Source organism: Nyctereutes procyonoides, unplaced genomic scaffold, assembly GCF_905146905.1.
Source record: "Nyctereutes procyonoides isolate TBG_1078 unplaced genomic scaffold, NYPRO_anot_genome, whole genome shotgun sequence".
Lineage (NCBI taxonomy): Eukaryota > Metazoa > Chordata > Mammalia > Carnivora > Canidae > Nyctereutes > Nyctereutes procyonoides.
The window spans coordinates 14,504,508-14,523,585 of record NW_026575133.1 but is presented as its reverse complement, the minus strand read 5'-3'; the positions used below and the strand labels follow the sequence as shown (position 1 = coordinate 14,523,585).

At 44.4% G+C, this 19,078-nt stretch overlaps 1 protein-coding gene across 1 annotated transcript in view; it reads right to left on the bottom strand.

Moving 5' to 3' along the window:
- Positions 1–19,078, bottom strand: part of RBM20 (RNA binding motif protein 20) — a 181,258-nt gene that overhangs the window by 84,372 nt on the left and 77,808 nt on the right. The window lies entirely within an intron of this gene.

Genomic DNA, 19,078 nt, shown 5'->3' with positions numbered 1-19,078 from the left:
CTTCACTGGTGTGGTGGAAAATGAAAAGCATGCTGGATGCTGTTTATGTTTTTCACAGTTTTAACTTGCATTTGGGCTGAAAAGTTCCCACGTTCTTTTGCTCAGCAAAACATAACAGTCTCCTTTTGGCATTGATTCAATCTCAGGAAATGCCTTTTTGTCACAGAACTACTAAGCCAACTGCTACCTATTGTTTTCTCATTGAAGGGAAAAAAAGAGTTAACACCACTTTATCCACTTACTCATAAGAGAAAGTTTCATTTCTCTACTTCAAACGCTGTGTGACTATTATAGGTTGCATTTTAATAGAGCAAGCCAATAAATAAAAACATGTGACATAATGGCTTAGAGTTTAAACATAGTCAACTTAAAAATAAGTTTTATTACTACACTTGAAATTTTTTTCCTCTCTTTTTAGTCTATTTAGAAACCAGAAAGGGAGACCCAGGCTAAAAGTCAAGGTTAGCCTTGGGTCTACCACTTATGACCTTAGGCAAATCCTTTGACCCCAGAGGTAGTTTTCCTATCCATAAAATGAGAATTAAAAGTGCCTTCAAAAAAAAAAAAAAGTGCCTTCATGGGGTGCCTGGGTGACTTAGCATCTACCTTCAGCTCAGGTCATGATCCCAGGGTCTTGGGATCAAGCCCCATGTCAGGCTATCTGCTCAGCAGGGAACCTGCTTCTCTCTCTCTCCCTCTGCCCCTGCTCTCTCTCGCTCACTCCCTCTTGCTCTCTCTCTCATGCACACACACTCTCTCTCTAATAAATAGATAACATCTTTTTTAAAAAAGTGCCTTCCTCTGAGCTAGAGAGAGGTGATGGAAGACACCACCAAGACACCAAATGGGAAGAGCTCAGCATAGGACAGAGCCCTGAATATAGGGGGCACCTTGGAATGGTAGGTTTCTGAGTCCAGAGGGCAAGGAGGGATGTGAACGCACCTGCCTCTGCACAGCTGATCAGCTGGTCTAGCGGGTGCATATTATATACGGCAGACTCAGACATCTTATGTAACCATATTACCTTATCAGAACCAGGACCCAACAGCACAGTATGATGAACTAGTCTACAGATCTTAATCAGACATCATCAGCTGTTACATACACTCTCATTTAAGTTTACAAATGACTATAATGGTGCAGAGAATAAAGCACTGGCATAGAATTATTTACAACTGTAATGAAATCAGTATATGATTTTGATAGGCAGTTCCTGAGCAGGCAAAGGTTGTTTCATTACATTGTTTTTTTTTTGTGATTGTGTCCACTGTGATGGGATGACATTTATAGCATCTTACTCCAGAGGTGAAGAGGCTTCCTTGATCCTCATTCCCACAACAGTTCTATAAAAATAACAGAGAAAGGGTTGTTGTTTTCTTTCAGAGGAGCAGCCAATGCCCATTGCGGGCCTCTCCACAGTCCTGGTCTGTGGTCAGCACTTGTCCTGCCCTGATCTAGGGAAGCAAGATCACTGGATTCCCTCCTCCTTTTTAAGATTTCATTTTTAAGTAATCTCTACACCCAGTGTGGGGCTTGAACTCACAACCTCGAGATCAAGAGTCACATGCTCCACAGACTGAGCCAGCCAGGAGCTCCTGGATTCCCTCTGTCTTAAGGGCATCTCCAGGTGGAATTCGGGGCAGGCCTTGAAATGCTCCGGGTCCACTGAGCAATGGTGCCATCTGGTGTCCACACAAAGAACTAAGAAAATCAGTGATCGTGGGTAGTCCTGTTTCTGGGCCTTTCCTTACTGAGTCACCTTTTACATCTATTCCAAGAGGCTCTACTTAAGGTACATTTGTATCGCATATTCTAATCATGAACGTTTTGTACTAAGACGACTGTGTGGTTGATTAAATACGGCCACAAATTCTTTGAAGCCCCTCCCATTAAGAGATGGAGCCTATTCCCCTATCTCTTGAATCTGGGCTGAGTCAGTGACTTGTTTTGGAACAGCAAACACAGGAAATGATGCTGCATAATTTCCAAGCCGTCACGTCAAGAGGTCTCAGAGTTTCCCTCCTCACCCTCTCAGAACACTGCTGCCTTTCAAACAAGCCCAGGCTAGCCTCCTTGAGGATGGAACTCCATGTGGAGGGAGGAAGAAAGGACCAGCTGTGTCAGCCATTTCTGCTGAGGCCCTAGGCAAGTGAGTGAGGGCATCCAGGACCGGGCAGCCAAAGTCGAAAGACTGCCAGAGACAGCAATGAGTGAGCCCAGGGAAGACCAGCTAACGCCAACACAAAGGCTAGCCCACAGAATCACAAGCTCTTGTAAGCCACTAAATTCTGGGTGGCTTGTAACAGAGTGGTATGTAACCAATGCAAACTCCCAAATGTATACAACTTTAAAAATCTGTATTCCATGGGGATCCCTGGGTGGCTCAGCAGTCTAGCACCTGCCCTTGGCCCAGGGCATGATCCTGGAGTCCCAGGATCAAGTCCCACATTGGGCTCCCTGCATGGACCCTCCTTCTCCCTCTGCCTCTCTCTCTCTCTCTCTCTCTCTCTCTGTCTCTCATGAATGAATGAATGAAGGAATAAATAAATAAAAATAAATAAATAAATAAATAAATAAATAAAATCTTTTTAAAAAAAATCTGTATTCCAGGGGCACCTGGCTGGCTTAGCTGGTGGAACATGCAACTTTTGATCTCGGGGTTGTAAGTTCAAGCCCCACGTTGGATATAGAGATTACTTAAAAGTAAAATCTTTAAAAAAATTTTTAAAAATCTGTATTCTAGCCTCTAAGTGTAAGGCTTATTATTCCTATTTTAAACTGGGGGTGGGGGTAGCATACATCAATATTTCCATATGGTGAATCTTGACCACTGCACACTGAGAGGTCACAGCTATTGGAGAAGACGCATGTGTAAATACGTCATGACAAAGAGTAGTTAGTATGTGTTAGGATAGAACAGAGGCATGACCACCTGTGTGTTGGGGCAAGGAGGGGCACTATATTAGTGATGGACCCAACCGGGAGAAAAGAAAACAATCCAAGTATTTAAAATGAAAAGAATTTAATCCAGGGTATTTGTAATATAGGTGAGAAGGCAAACAAAAGATGGTAGGGGCAGGGAGGGGGTGGGTAGAGCCCTGGAAGAGGGTCAGCTACCGCCAAAGACACCACCAGCCACAGAGAAGGAGGGGCAGAAATACCCTGGCATTTCCCTTCCTCCCCCTGCAATCTCCCACAGTGCATTGGTCAGGCCCAAGAGGAGCCTAGGAGGAACCTGGGAACCCTGGGAACCCTGGGAACAGGCAGGAAAGGAGCAGCAAACAAGATTGGGATCTAGCAGGGGGCACTGTTGGCTGTTTCATGATATCCATGCATTTCTCTGCCATAGCCTCCTTCCTCCTGCCCCACCCCAGAGCGAGATCAAGGTCCCATAAGGAGGATCCCAACTTTTTTTTTTAAGTAGGCTCCATACCCACGTGGGACTTGAACTCACAACTCCGAGATCAAGAGTTGCACGCTCTACCGACTGAGCCAGCCAGGCGCCCCCAACAAACACTTGAATCGGAGTGTTAAGTTATATCAGAGGACAGAACACTTGCTTATGAGTCTAGATCTCAAGCAGAGGAACCACTGCCCCCCCCCAACCCTAAACAGTGAGGGGACAGGGCTAATGGGACTAATGGCTCCTCCAGTCTCACATTTAGACAAGCCTGGAAGAGAACCCAGAACACCTCTTTAGGCCATGAAACCTGTGAGATCTGGGGGACACGGTGTCTTGATGATGGACAGTGGCTTCAAGGGCTCTGAGTATAAATCCCAGCTCTGTTCTCACTATGCATGACTTGCAGGCAGTTGCTCTCTCTCACAGCGTTTGTTTCCTTGCCAATAAAATGGGGTAATCTTTCCTAATCTGCAGGGTTGTCCTGAGGATGAAGTTAACCCCTTGAGTGCCTGTCAGATGATCTATGGCAGGGGCTTTCAGAATGGGGTTCCTGGACCAGGAGCACCAGCACCACCTGAAAACCTGTTAGAATTGAAAATTCTTGGGCTTCACCCCAGACTTAACTGAGTCAGAAACTCTATGGTGAGCCCAGAGATCTGTGTTTGAACAAGCCATCTAGGGGTTCTGATGCCCGCTAAAGTTTGAGAACCAATCATCTAGCTAGAACACAAGGGGCCCTCAATAAACAGGAACTACTGTTATTTTTACAGCTTTAATTAGTTTGAAAAAGGAACGTTTTCACCTATCACCAACCTCTCAGTTGGAATGAGCCAGGATCTGAGGATACCCAAGGCTTTGAGTTCCAACACCAGTGGTTGGTGGTTTGGGGTTCACCCAGCCATCCATAGACGGCCGAGACTGGCCCCACAGCCCAGATAACCTCAGAGCTAACCCTGTCCAGGCCCCAGGTATGACTGGCCTGCCCAGACCTGTACCGGCTCCCACCTGCTCAAGATAAGACGTGCTTCTACATCCCAGAGGAGTCTGGGAGTATCTCAAATGGGTTGAGGGGGCAAAGGACAGAGAAGCTTTCTGAGAGCGGGAGAAGGCGCAAAGGGAAAGGAAGAAATGAATATTCAGCCCTTAAAAAAGTAGAAGTGAAAAATCTCAGAAAAATCTTCATCCAGAAATTTGGAGGTAGAACATTGAGAGAAGATGACAACAAGACTGGGCAGCCTAAGGGATTCATGATACTCCACAAAGGTACAAAAAGGTGAAGTGATGGCCTCAGGGAAGCAGAAGACGCCAGAACGGTATGTGAGGTGTCGAAGTAAATCCCATTCCCTCTCTGCTCATCCTGTGTTAGAAGGGTCTCGTTCTGTAACAGGGACAGCAGCTGATCCCACCCACTGGAAGCCACACTCCTGGGCGCTCTGGTGGTTCCACTGCCACTAGATGGGGGTATTTGGCCAAACTGGGTGGGAGACGCTGTCTGAAAAATGTGACTATTTTGAGATGGTCTGTAGTTACCATCTGGGCTTGCCTAGAGAAACAAGGATGAGAAGGCAGAGGGTTTGATTCAAGCAACTGCTGATGACACTGACCCAAAGAGCCACAAGGATGGGGAGAGGGTGTGTAAGAAGGCCCCTGGTACAATCCGGGAGGGAGCATGAGAGAGAACTTCTCACCCTGGGCTCCTGCTGGCGCCCCAGGAAAGGGGGAGGTGGAGGCTCCTGTGCAGTGCCCTGACCATTCACTCCACTGGTCCACACTCTGGCCGCTACGTTTCACCACAAGACAAGCAAAGGACTGGGATGGATTCACTGCCTTTGCTAGAAATATAACTGAGCCCCCATATCCCTGCAGTCCTTTCTTTTCTCTTCTTGGGACAGGTAAATGGATCTTAAGATTTCTTCCCCAATGGCTACAAGTACATCTAAACTTACCTGATAAGGAAATAAGGCACTGGCTCTTTCATTCTAAGGCTTGGTTTCCCACTTTAGCAGCCTCAGATCACTGTGTGTGTGGGGGGGGGGGTGTCAGGGGGGTGGGCAGGAGGATGCGATTAACACTGCTAGAAGCCACCCCCAGAGTTTTCCCATTCAATAAGCCTGGAGGAGTCAGGTCAAGAATTTGCATTCTATCCAGTTCCTGGGTGATGCTGCTGCTGCTGGTCTGGGGCCACACTTGTTCTAAGGTAATAACTCTTCTCCAAGCTCACTGACCTTATAAATCCAGTCACCCTTACCTTCTCATCACATTGGTAGCCATCCCGGCCAACCCAATAATAAACATCAGCAAAGTGCCAGTGAACCTACAGCCTCCCAGCCACTCCTCCCTCCAAATTCTGAGGTTCTAAAATGCCATCCTCAGAGGCCCCAAGTGAGGCGCATCAGAACCACAGCAACCACGGGCATCCTGCAAGCCTACTGGACTTGAAGACTGACAGCTGCTGCTTCATGTAATCCCCCTCAGACTTCTACTTGTGTTTCCTCTTTACAGGTGAGGCACCTGAGGCTCAGAGAGGTGAAGTAACTTGCCCAAAGTCACAGAGCTACCAAGTGGAGGAGCTAGGGTTCAAACCCAGGAAATCCTGCTCCCATGTGCTTCATCATTCTGCTCTCTTTCCTCCTAATTAAAAGGACTCTGGAGCTCCTGCCACGGATCACACTGACAAATCTCTCTGGTGAAAAGAAACTGATTTCTTCCAATAAGGAAAACCTAATAAAAACAAAACAAAGGGGGGGCACCTGGGTGGCTCAGTCGGTTAAGTGTCTGCCTTCAGCTCAGGTCATAATCAGGGTCCTGGGATGGAGCCCCGCATCTTCATTGTTGAGGGGGGGTGTCCCTGCTCAGTGGGGAGTCTGCTTCTCCCTCTCTGCGCCTCCTCCCCACCCTGACTTATGGACGCGCTCGCTCTTTCTTTCTTTCTTTCTTCTTTCTTTCTTTCTTTCTCTTTCTTTCTTTCTCTCCCTCTCTCTCAAATAAACAAAATCTTTAAGAAAAAAATAAAATAAAACAAGGGACAATGCAGGCATTGAATGTGAGTGAGTGTGTGTGTGTGTGTGTGTGTGTGTGTGTCAGTTCACGAATACAAACCACTTAACCTCTCTGAGCCTTGGTTTAACGATCTGTAAAATCTTTTTCTCCATTGGAGGTTGAGAAAATTAAGTGAGATCACGTATGTGAAAGCTTCTACTTATAAGCCTTCCAAAAAAAGTTTTTGCTAAAATGCACACAACATAAAACTTACCATTTTACCATAAACCTTTCAGAAATACTCTTTATAATACAGTTTGTCTTAGGTCCCCAAACAAGGTAGCAATTAAACCATGAGGTTCTCAAAACCCTCGCAGGCCTGAGCTGCTCTGAGAGTGACAGCTTGGATCATAGCAAGGAAGTGTCCAGCACCTGGTGTGACAGCCCCAGGCCTGTGCCCAGCTAACCCGTCCTTTCAGGATCCAAGCTCACCAGAAAGCAGATCTTCCACAGGGAGAGCTGATATGAAGAATGTGCCTGAAGAAGATGGAAATGAATCTTCCCATGTTTCTGGGATCAGTCCTGTACTAAGAATCAGAAGAATCTCTGATTTCTAGTTTAGGGGTTTTAAAACATGAACAGAGCCTCCCAGGTACTTTTAAAATAAAAAAAATTCTAGTAGTTCTTAACATATAGTTACTGGCCCAGCTGCGCCTGCGTAGTTGAGCAGAACTATTTGTGCGTAAAGTTTGGGTTCTTTTTTCTTTTAATATGTCTATCATAAAAAAAGAAATGAGAACCTCTGTACAAGGAAGTTTGTGGGTAAAGAAAAATAATTTTTTAAATGTTGTGGGTGAATTTTAAAAAAGAACATTTAGTTGGGCTTCTTGCCTTTAACAGCTCCAGAAAACATCCAGGTGAGCACACTGCAAGGGAATTGGCCCAAGCCCCACCCTCCAGACCAAGGTCCAAAGTTCCATGCTGGTAAGATTCTAGAGACTTCTGTGGCTCTGGAGAAACACAGGTCCGAGTCCTCTGTTTTCTTGTCTTTGGACATGCCTAGAAGCTTTGCAGAGGAGGGACATGAAGAAGGGCCTCCAGGCTGAAAGCTAAGGAAGGAATGGCTCAGGAAGCTAATGAAAGGTGAAGATCTTCCCCTCTCTCCGGCCCCTGACCAGGGAGAGGGTGGTACAGAAGGCAAGGATAAAAAATGTGCTGATGGGAACAGGAGACACTAGAGAATCAAGATAAGCTGAAAGAAGTGTTGGGGAACTGTTGAGGATGCACAGCCTAACCAGAAACGAAGGCTGCCACCTTGGATGGTCAGGAAGTTAAGGAAAGCCCAAGGGAATACCACAGAATCACAGGAAAAGACAAACTCGGACAGTAAGGTAGAGAAGGACTTGAACCCCAGATAATGACAGCCGTGTTATCCTGGACAGAAGCTCTAGCACCAGGCATTGCTAAGGATGCTTCTCCCCTACTGGATCTAGCTGGCTTCTGCAACCTCTCTCTGAACTCACAAGAGCTATGGATGTGCAGTGCCTCTGCTGAACCCTGTCCCTGAAGTAAATATGTTTCCATGTTTTCACACAAATAACAATGTTTATCAGCTTCCATCCTGAATAAGATGAACGAAGGTAAGAAAAAGCCAAGCCCAGATACCTGGGTGGCTCAGCGGTTAAGCGTCTGCCTTTGGCTCAGGGTGTGATCCCGGGTCCAGGGAATAAGTCCTGATCGAGCTTCCTGTGAGTAGCCTGCTTTTCCCTCTGCCTATGTCTTTGCCTCTCTATGTCTCTCATGAATAAATAAGTAAAATCTTAAAAAAAAAAAAAAAGAAAGAAAGAAAGAAAAGAAAAGAAAAAAGAAAAGAAAAAGCCAAGTCATCTTAGCCCAGGAAGGGGTCCCCAGTCCATTCCCAATGGAGGTCCAGGTGGCCACAAATTGCCCCCCAACCTCCGACACACACTCCTCATGAAGCCCCGTGGGCAAGGAAGGTATGGTGAGCCAGGAGGGAAGGTGGGCTCCATCCCTCTGGTGGTTCCTTAACCCGGCTCTGCAGAGGCAGCTCCCCACACTGGGCTCCCACCAGCTGTCTGTGGCCTCTCTCTCTAGCTGGACCTTGGCCAACTTTCTCTTCCCAGATCCTACCCTCACCCATGAAACACATCTACCTGGTACTAACTCAGCAGCGCAGATCCACTTGGTCCATACAGGTTTGGCTCATTTGCAAACACCCAACCTCAGAAAAAAAAATTTAGTTTTCCCTCTAACACCCCAGCCCAGCAACCTACATTACGTGATTCCACCAGAAACAAAATCATCCTAACTCTTCAAGGTCAACATTGCTCCACCCTGACCCACAGCCAAGGCCATCAAACACATACCCAAGCAACAGACTTTTACAAAATCCTAAACTGCTTTCTTTCCCAAACTCTGGGGCCAGTGGCCCTGGGGCCTCTGACCAGATTTCCTTCCTTGGCCCGGCTTTGACCATGAACCTGTCTCTGCTCAGCAGTTGGCCAGAAATGCCAAGCTGCCTTAGCACCCAAGTTCCCAGACAAGTCTGCATTGCTGAGGATCAGGGGAAGCCGGGACGCGTCTGGGCACTGGGGCAGGAGCAGGAGGGAGACCACATGGCTGGGGCTGAGAATGCCCAGAACTGGAGGGCACTGGGTGAGCCTTCCTCACTGTGTGGGAGGATTTGAGAAGCCTCATGCCCCAGTAGCCTACATGATTTCAATTCAGTAATCTTCATTCATCATCACAGCAATCCCACTGTTGGGGATTATTTTACATCTTACAGATCAAAGTTTTGCAGATCAAAGTTGCCCAAAGCCACATGCCCAGGAAGTCACAGGCCTGGATTCAAACGATACTGATTTTTGCAGAGCAGGCTCTACTCTGCTTCCCTCCAGGTCAGTTTTCAAATCAAGTTCTATCTGGAAGGCTCTCGAAATTTCTGCCCTTTTTTCTTTCCTCCTTCTGTCTAAGCAAAAATACCTGTCTCCTGTGTAACATTCTCTGAGATGTCAAGATCTCAGGCAGCTCAACAAAACAATCCTATTCTGAGAGAAGACTAAGGATGAGTGTAGCATCACGAGGACGGAGATTCTGTTTTGTTCACTGTTGGCCAGTGCCCAGGACAGCACCTGCCACCTGCTGACAGAGTAGGTACCCAATAAACATTCGTCGAACAAACACCCTTCCAGACCGCAGATTCTTCTCAAGTTTTCATGGTTTCCTCATCAAACTCCTTCTTAAAAACCAGGCAAGGTTTCAAGAGCCCTCAACTGGACTAAAGAAGCCACAAAGACACAGCATAACCCAGATATGTGTAGGTTCATCCTCAGTTCTCATGAGATCAGGCTATACTCAATGGACAGAAAGACATATGTCAGATTTAGTGCATCCAGTCAGAGAAGCCCCTGCAGCAGTTATCTCCTAGAAGGACTCGGACAACTCCCCACACCCCTGGCAGTTACGTATCAGCCCCCTGAAGGATTCTGAGCCTTTCTGAATTTTCCAAACCCTTCTTGCTAATTCTGCAGCAGAAGGGGCCCTTCCCATTCAGGGCTGCTGGCCTGGCTTTGCATCAGTCTCCCATGTCCCACTGAGGACAGACAAATACATCGGACTCCCCGCCAAGACTCCCAAAGCTCCTCAGCCAGACTCCCTTTAGGGATGCTGTGTCGGGAGATCCTACAACACCATTTATTTCCTTTGGGAGAATAACAGACCAATTGCAGTGGCCCTGCAGAAACTGGGCCAAGAGCTCCCCTGGCCCCCACATTATTTCTGCTGACCTGAAGAAAAAAGCACAACTAAGATGCCAGGCCTTCTATCAACTTGAGTAGCCCCCAGATAGGAATAAGCCAAGGTCCTTAGCTCAAAGAGCTTACAGCTAGTTTGAAAACCAAGACAATTTTAAAATTGGCTTTAAAGTGTTTTATTTTTTTTTAAAGATTTTATTTATTTATTCATGAGAGACATGGGGGGCAGGAGCAGAATCATAGGCAGAGGGAGACGCAGGCTCCATGCAGGGAGCCCGATATGGGACTCGATCCCAGGACTCCAGGATCATGCCCTGGGCCAAAGGCAGGCACCAAACCGCTGAGCCACCCAGGGAGCCCTTTAAAGTGTTTTAAATTCAATTATTTTAAAAAACACATTTAAACATAATTTTAAATAATTTACATTTTTTATAAAATAACTTATTTTTATTGTGAAATTCAAAATGTACAATAAAGCACATAAAGAACACTAATCTTGTTGACATACATAAATACCCACGTAACCAAATATAGATTGAGATACATGGAATATTTCCAGCACCTCGAAATGTTCTTTCATGTACCTCCCTCCCTGATCTATACCTCACAACAAGGTAGCCATTTTCCTAACTTCGAATATCAAACTTAGTTTTGCCTGATTTTGAACTTCATATTATTGGAATTGTATTGTACATACTACTTCATACATACCACTTCGTGTCTGGCTTCTTTCACTCATGTATCTCTGACATTCATTTATACGCTTTTACTCTTGAATTTCTGAGTACTATTCCATTGTATAAATATACTACAATTTCTTCATCCATTTGCCCAATCAAGTTGCTTCCAGTTTGTAACTATTATGAATAAGGCTGCTATGAACATTCTTACAAGTCTTTTTGTGGATGTATATACTCAATACTGTGTTAAGTAACTAGCAGTAGAATGACATGGTCATAGGATCGACATACATTTAACTCTAATAGACACTGCTTGTGGGGATCTCTGGGTGGCTCAGTGGTTTAGCGCATGCCTGCAGCCCAGGGTGTGATCCTGGAGACCCGGGATCAAGTCTCACATCGGGCTCCCTGCATGGAGCCTGCTTTTCCCTCTGCCTGTGTGTCTGCCTCTCTCTTTCTCTCTGTATCTCTCATGAATAAATAAATAAAATCTTTAAAAAAAAAAAGAAAAGAAAAGAAACTGCTTGTGTCCCAAAATGGTTGTACCATTTACCTTTCCAGGAGCGGTGTAGCAGACTTCAGTTGCATGTATGAGTACTTCATTCCTTTTCACAGCCAAATAATACTTCGGTGTATGGACAGACTACACTACACTGTGTATCAATTCATCAGCTGACATGCATTTGAGCTTTCCACATTTGTGCCATTACGAATAGTGCTGCTATGAATATTCATGTCCAAGTCCTTGTGTGGACATATGTTTTCATTCCTCTTGGGATATACCTAGGGGTGAAACTGCTGGGCCATATGGTAATTCTATAAGTAACCTTTGAGGAACTGCCAGACTGTTTTCCAAAGTGTTTACATCATTTTACAATCTCACCTGCAATGAATGATGGCTCCAATTTCTCCACGTTCTTACCAACACTCAGTATTGTCAGTCTTTTTAAATTTTACTCATTCTGGTGGGTGTGTAGTAGTATCTCATATATGGTTGTAATTTGCGTTTTCCTAATGAGTAATAATGTTTTGTACCTTTTCCATCCTACACTGTACACCTCCATATCCTCTTATCCCCCACCACATAGATGTTGATACCCATCCACCCCACTGAGAATCACTAGACAAGAACATCTGGGCCATCTGCTTGGCTTTAATTCCTACAGGCTCTATTACAAAAGTGGGAGTTTGTTTACTTCATCAATAATCAAATTATGTTGAAATATTAAATAGGTTTTTTCAAAACTTCCCTTTGGAAATTCACCCAAATGTTCCCAACACTGCTTCTGTACCCAGGAGCAACAGTAGTTGCTAGAAACTGGAAAGGGGCAAATAACTTCGAGTGGGAGTAATCTGGGAAGGCTTCCTGTGGAGGTGAGCTCACTCAGGACTTGAAGAACAGGTTAAACAGATAAACAGGAATACCAGCTATGCTAGGGGAACTTTGTGAAGGAAGGCAGAAAGACTCTGGAAATGCTGGGGCTAGGAAGGAGCCTTGCTCTGGCAGGAATTCTGCAATGTTTGTTGCAGGCGCATGTAAGGTTGAAGGGATTTATTAATATAAGATCTATAGAGCTTTTCTTGTCAATGAAGGTTTTAGGATGTGAATTGGTAGCCTTTTTTATGAAGAAGGTGCCAAGCAAACAAAAGACAAGGGGACAGTTGAGAGGGTGTCATGACTTTGTGCACAGGGTCACACACAAAATCCACACAGACCTAAAAAGACCGTTAGCCAGTGCCTGGGTCAGATAAGGAGACTGGCCTAAAAGAGATCATCCACTTAGCTGATGGTGGCTTCTGAAAACCTTCATTCTCTACACCATCCTGCCAGGACATCCTCTCCTTGTTTTAAAGGAGGATGGTCAAACAGAAGAACAAACGATTCCTACAGATCCCCGTGACTGCATTCTAAAACACCTCAGTGGCTTCCCTTACTCTAGAAAAACCACAAAGGCTGAAACCCCGGCTTCAATGCTCTCTGCAGCCCATCAAGCCCGCTCTGCGCTCCGGCCACCCTGGCATTCCTTTAGCTAGCCCTGGAAACTTCCCCACATGCTCTACCAACTACCTGGAAAGCTCCTCCCATTCCCTGGCTTACTCCTCTTTACCCTTCAAATCTCATCTTGTATCACTTCTTCAGGGAAGTCTCCCCTTACATACCACTCTTTTTCTGAATTCAGATCCAACTCCAATGTCATGTGTTTTCTTGGAACCCTGCTTCTTTCCTCTTTAACATTTATCTCTATTATAACTACACCACCTCATCTTGGTGTTTGCTTGGTTAATAGCTGCACTTGAGAAAAAGCCACATCTCTTTCTGCTTATTACCATATCTCACTGTTTTGCACAGTGCCTGGCACATGGATGAATGGATGAATGAATGAATGGCCACAGAGAATCTAGCAGTTAGCAAGATCTGGTCCTCTGACCCCTGGTAAGATAACCCAAAGACCCACCAATTCTGCCCCAGGTGTATACCTAGCAGAAACATGCACATATGTTCTCCAAAAGACATGTATAAAAATGTTCATGACAGCATTATTTGTAATAGGAAGGAGAACAACCTAAACATCCATGAAGAGTAAAACAGATAAGTAGACTGTGGTATGGTCATTTGATGGAATACTATACAGCAGTGAAAAAACAAAGTGCCATTACTTGCTACCATGTTGATGAATCACACAAACCTAAAACTGAGCAAAAAAAAAGTCAGGCACAAAAGAGAACATAATGTATAATAATTGTGTGAAATTCAAAATCAGGCAAACTAAACTAGGGTCAGAATGGTCAAAGTTATAATCACCTTTGGAGGGGGAGTAATGACTTGAATAGGACAAAGAGGCTCATAGGGTGTTGGTAATCCTGTTTCCTGATCTGAGTGCAGATTTTTAGGGATATGTTTACTGTATGAAAATTCACTGAATGTTCACTATTTCTGTAGTAAGTTATACTTTATATTCGATTTATGTTATACATATATATGTTTGCTAATGTTATACTTTAGCAAAAAAACTTACAGGAAAAAAGGAAAGACAATTCCTTCATTATTATTTTTTTAACGATTGTTTTTTTTTAACTTTTATTTATTTATGATAGTCACAGAGAGAGAGAGAGAGAGAGGCAGAGACACAGGCAGAAGGAGAAGCAGGCTCCATGCACCGGGAGCCCGACGTGGGATTCGATCCCGGGTCTCCAGGATCGCGCCCTGGGCCAAAGGCAGGAGCCAAACTGCTGCGCCACCCAGGGATCCCCAATTCCTTCATTAAATGGTGCTGGATCTCAGTGGGCCAACGGGAAGCTGGTGTGCCAAGAACACAAGGGCCACTGGCAACCACTATGTCCCTCTCTTTTCTTGCTCTCCCAAGAAACACAAAGCAGAAACAGGATTATTGTTGAATGACCTAATCCAAAAATGTGTGAAATTTAATGCAAAAAGTAGAACAAAATACTTTGTTCTATACAGCTGTAAATGTGTTGACAAACACATAGAGCGTGTGTTTGGGAAGAAAATAAGTAAGGGAATTCAACGCAGACTGGGTGTATTTCACGCAAACCGCTTTGTAGAGAAATAAGCCTGTGACTGGGAGTGTAATTTGGGAATGTAGACTTGATCTCTTGAATTGTTGTAAAAACTGCATTATGATTTTCTTGGTTTAAGCAACTTCTTCCCAAACCCTCTGGTTGCAAAGAAGTTGTGACTTTGTAATCCTAAATGCATACTCTTTAGTATTTGCTGCCAAAAGATTGAGTTTCACCCTCTCCAGAGCTGAAAGTGTGAACGTTTTGGGCAAATGCATTTGTGCTCTCCAAGACAGACCAGCTGGCACAGGGAAGGTTCAGGTTTGCCCACTGCCCGGTTAATCAGCTGTCAGGGAAAAGGGTGGGGAATAGTGTTTCTTCGTAGCTGTGATATTATGATTTATAATACATGTATACTTGGTGTTAACCAAGTTTCTAGTGCAGAGCTCCTAAAAACCTTGGAATTTCCTGTAATGAGAGTGATGAAAGTGTCTTTTGTTATACTGATAAGTTGCCTTTCAGTGGACACCTAAGGATGGAGACTGGTAGCTAGGAGGACCAACCAGGTGATTGGAGGGTTCAGACTCAATGGCCAGTGATTTAATCAATCATGCCTATGTAATGAAGCCTCCAGAAAAATCCAAAAAGACAGGGCTTAGAGGCTTCTAGGTTGGTGAACACGTGGAGAATCAGAGAGAGTGGTACACTTGAAGAGGATATGGGAGCTCCTTACCCCTTCCCTATACCTTGCTCTAGGTCTCTTCCATCTGGTTGTTCCTGAGTTATACCTTTTTGTAATGAACTAGTAATCTACAAAGTATAGTGGTTTTTTTTTGGAGTTCTGTGAGCCACTCTAGCAAATTTTTTTTAAGTTTAGTTTTTTTTTAAGATTTTATTTATTTATTCATGAGAGACCTAGAGAGAGGCAGAGACATAGACAGAGAGAGAAGCAGGCTCCTCACAGGGAGCCCGACATGGGACTCGATCCCCGGACCAGGATCACGCCCTGAGCTGAAGGCAGACGCTCAACTGCTGAGCCACCCAGGCATCCCCCACTCTAGCAAACTAATTGAACTCAAGAACAGGCCACTGGAACTTCTGATCTATAGTGGGCAGGTTGGAAGTACAGGTAGGGATGCTTGGGTGGTGCAGTCAGTTGAGTGTCCAACTCTTGATTTTAGCTCAGATCATGATCTCAGGATCATGGGATCAGGCTCCTCATTGGGCTCCAAGCTCAGTGTGGAGTCTGCTTGAGATTCTCTTTCTCCTTCTGCTCCTCCCCCCACTCATGCATTCTCTCTCTCTCAAATAAAACATCTGTAAAAAGAAGAAGTAGTATAGGTAACACCCTGAGCTTGCAACTGGCATCAGAAGTGGGGGCAAAGGGGAGCAGTACCTAGCACCAGGTAGATTAGTGTCAGAATTGAGCTGAATTATAGGACATTCAGCTGGTGCTAGAAAACCACATACACATTGTGCAGAACCTTTAATAGTCTAAGCTTGTTAAATTCTTAATACAGGATCCATGCCAAAAGTTTAATATCTTGGCCTTTCACTCCTTGGGCTGAATGCTCAAGCTATGAAATTGACAAGCCTAGGCAAATATCTCAAACTCCAACTAAGATGCATGTTAATTAGTAACTTTGCTTACATACTTTTTGTACATGGGGCAGTGTCCTGGGTTCTACAGGTGGTAGCAGAAGGTTAACTAGAAGGCATCAACTCTGGAGACGATGGCTGACTGGTGGGGCAAACATGTACTCTCATATCCTGGCTGGTTATTTTTATCACAATAAAGATGCATACACCTTTGACCAGTAATCCTACTTAGAGAAACTGGATCCTTCCAATGGACTCATACATTCTAACACCATTTGGGGCTTGTGGTTTGCTTTTCTCTTTTTATTTTTTTAAAAGATTTATTTATTTGTTTGTTTATTTGAGAGAGAGAGAGAGAGAGAGAGAGAGCAAGTATGAGTAGGGAGAGGGGTTGGGGAAGAGGGAGAGAAAGAATCCCAAGCAGATTCCCCACTGAGCAGAGAGTCCCACATGGGGCTCCAACTCCTGACTCTGAGATCATGACCTGAGCCAAAATCAAGAGTTAGACACTTAACCCACTGAACCGTCCTGGAGCCCCTGTGGGGTTTTTTTTCTTTTCTTTCTTTTTTCTTTTGTTTAAAATTTTATTCATTTATTCATAAGAGATACAGAGAGAGAAGCAGAGACACAGGTAGAGGAAGAAGCAGGTTCCCCGTGGGGAGCCCAATGCAGGACTCAATCCTGGGACCCCAGGATCACACCCTGAGCTGAAAGCAGACGCTCAACCACTGAGCCACCCAGGAGTCCCGGTTTTTTTCTTTTTAACACGTGCAAAAATGCACGTGCAAGGATGCCACTGCAGCACTGTTAGTAAAGCAAAACAGTGGAAACAACTCAGATTTAATGGGACTATGCAAATGAATTACAGTATTTCGTACAGTGGAATTCTATTCTACTAGGACAAAAGGACAAAGGTTTTGTTTGTTTGTTTGTTTGTTTGTTTGTTTTGACAAGGGGGTTTGTATGGGCTGACAGGCAGCAATGTTTTCAGAGACAACAGTGTTACAAAAAAGTTAAATATGGTGGCTAACTACTGTACATATATGCTCCTTTTTGCATAAAAAAGCTATATACGCAGATACATGTTTATATAAATGGAGAATATCTCTGGAAAGAAATCCAAGAAACTGAAGAGGGGAAACAGGAGAAGTGAAGTGAGTGTAAGGAAGAAAGAAGATTTACGGATGATTATAGATACCTTTGCATCATTGGCGTTTTTATCATATGCATGCACTTTTTATTTTTTTTATTTTTTTAAATTTTTATTTATTTATGATAGTCACAGAGAGAGAGAGGGAGAGAGGCAGAGACATAGGCAGAGGGAGAAGCTGGCTCCATGCACCGGGAGCCTGACGTGGGATTCGATCCTGGGTCTCCAGGATCACGCCCTGGGCCAAAGGCAGGCGCTAAACCACTGCGCCACCCAGGGATCCCTCATGCACTTTTTCAAACAAGAAATTTCACTTTATTTGCTGGAAAAATATACATCTAGAACACAGAAACTCAATTCGTCCTCAGGTTGCTATGAGCCAAATAACAGCATATACTTTGAGGAAACATCAAAACAAAAGCTGGGGCCAACCAACATTATTTGGATTATCTGAGAGTGCCACCAAGAGCAAGTCAGCTCTGAGCAGGGGCTGGAGACTGTCCTTCCCCCAAAAAACTATAATAAATCTATGAGATGTTTTATATCTTTGGTCACCTGTGAAAGAGCCCAGCCCACTTTTCCACCTGGCCTCAGGTATCTTGATGTTATTATTACATTAATTAAATACACATTTCTCTAGAGGCTAGTTAATATCACACCTTTAAAGCCAGATGGGCTCTTTAAAAATCCAGGCTCTGCCATTTATTCACCATGTGTCATTAAGCAGATGGCCCTCTGTTTCCCCATCTGTAAGGTGCAGAGAAAAATACTTTCTTGTGTGAAGGTTAAAGGAGGCAAATAAACTTGCTGAGCCTGGTGCCCTGAAAACTGGGACAAAGCTTGAGCTCAGGAAATGGGAGGAAGTAATCATTATCACATTTCTCCATTTTGTCTCACTGAACCAGCTGCTCCTGAGGACAACGAGGGTTAACATGGAAGTGTGCCTGGCTTCTAACACTTTTCCATTTGGGTTTCCAGTGGAGTCTGGACATTATCACAGGGGCTACAGAAGTGGTGGGGAGTACCATTGGCCTCCAGGTCTTACCAAGGAGCCCCTGAAGAAGCTGAGCAGGCAGTTCTAATGCTTAGCTTCAGAGAGAGAGAAGGGACAATGCCCAGCCATGGATGTGCCTCAAGAGCCACCTGACTCCAGTCCAAAGCCCAAAGGGCAGACAGCCAGGCGGGGATTTCCCCCATTATAGTGGCTAAGCTGGGCTGAGTAAGGGCCACTGTGGTGATGATGTTAATGATGCAGCTACCCGAGAGGTGTGCCAGGGACACACATAAACTCATCTCACCCTCTTAGCAACCCTATTTTACAAATGAGAAAATATCTACCATTGATATTAAGATTAAAATTACTCATCTCAGTGGGTTGGAGTCTAGGTCTAAGTATTCTTTTAAAATGAGAATATGAGGGAATCTTAACATACAGGATCCATGCCAAAAGTTTAACATCTTAGCTTACAGGACAAAATGAGTTCACCCACAGGATTTAACAAGGTAGACTATAACATTGAATTTGATGCAGAGACAAATCCAGTTTTAATGGAGGACAGAGGGAATCATTTACAATGATATGTGTAGTTCAAACAATACTCAAAACTATACCTGAAAGTAACTGAGTTCTAAAAGTTAAATAGGTATAGCTCCTGGAGCCAATTTCCACATTTCATTTCCACAGAGAAGGCAAGATTTCTGAGCCTGATTTTCCTTGTTCTTAGTTCCTCTCCAGTCCTTTCTTCTTGCATAACCTCACCAGCTTTTTGTCCAACATCTTGAGTGGATCAGCATCAAAGAAAGCGCAAATCAATCTCTCCAAGGACACAAATGAGACCCCCTTATCATACTCTATGACATTACAGGAAAACAAATCAATCAAGAAGATATTTTTGAATTAGTATGCTTCTTTCAAGATTTTGCCCAAAGATCAATAATTCATGATGGAATTCAAACCTTCAGTGAATGATGAAAA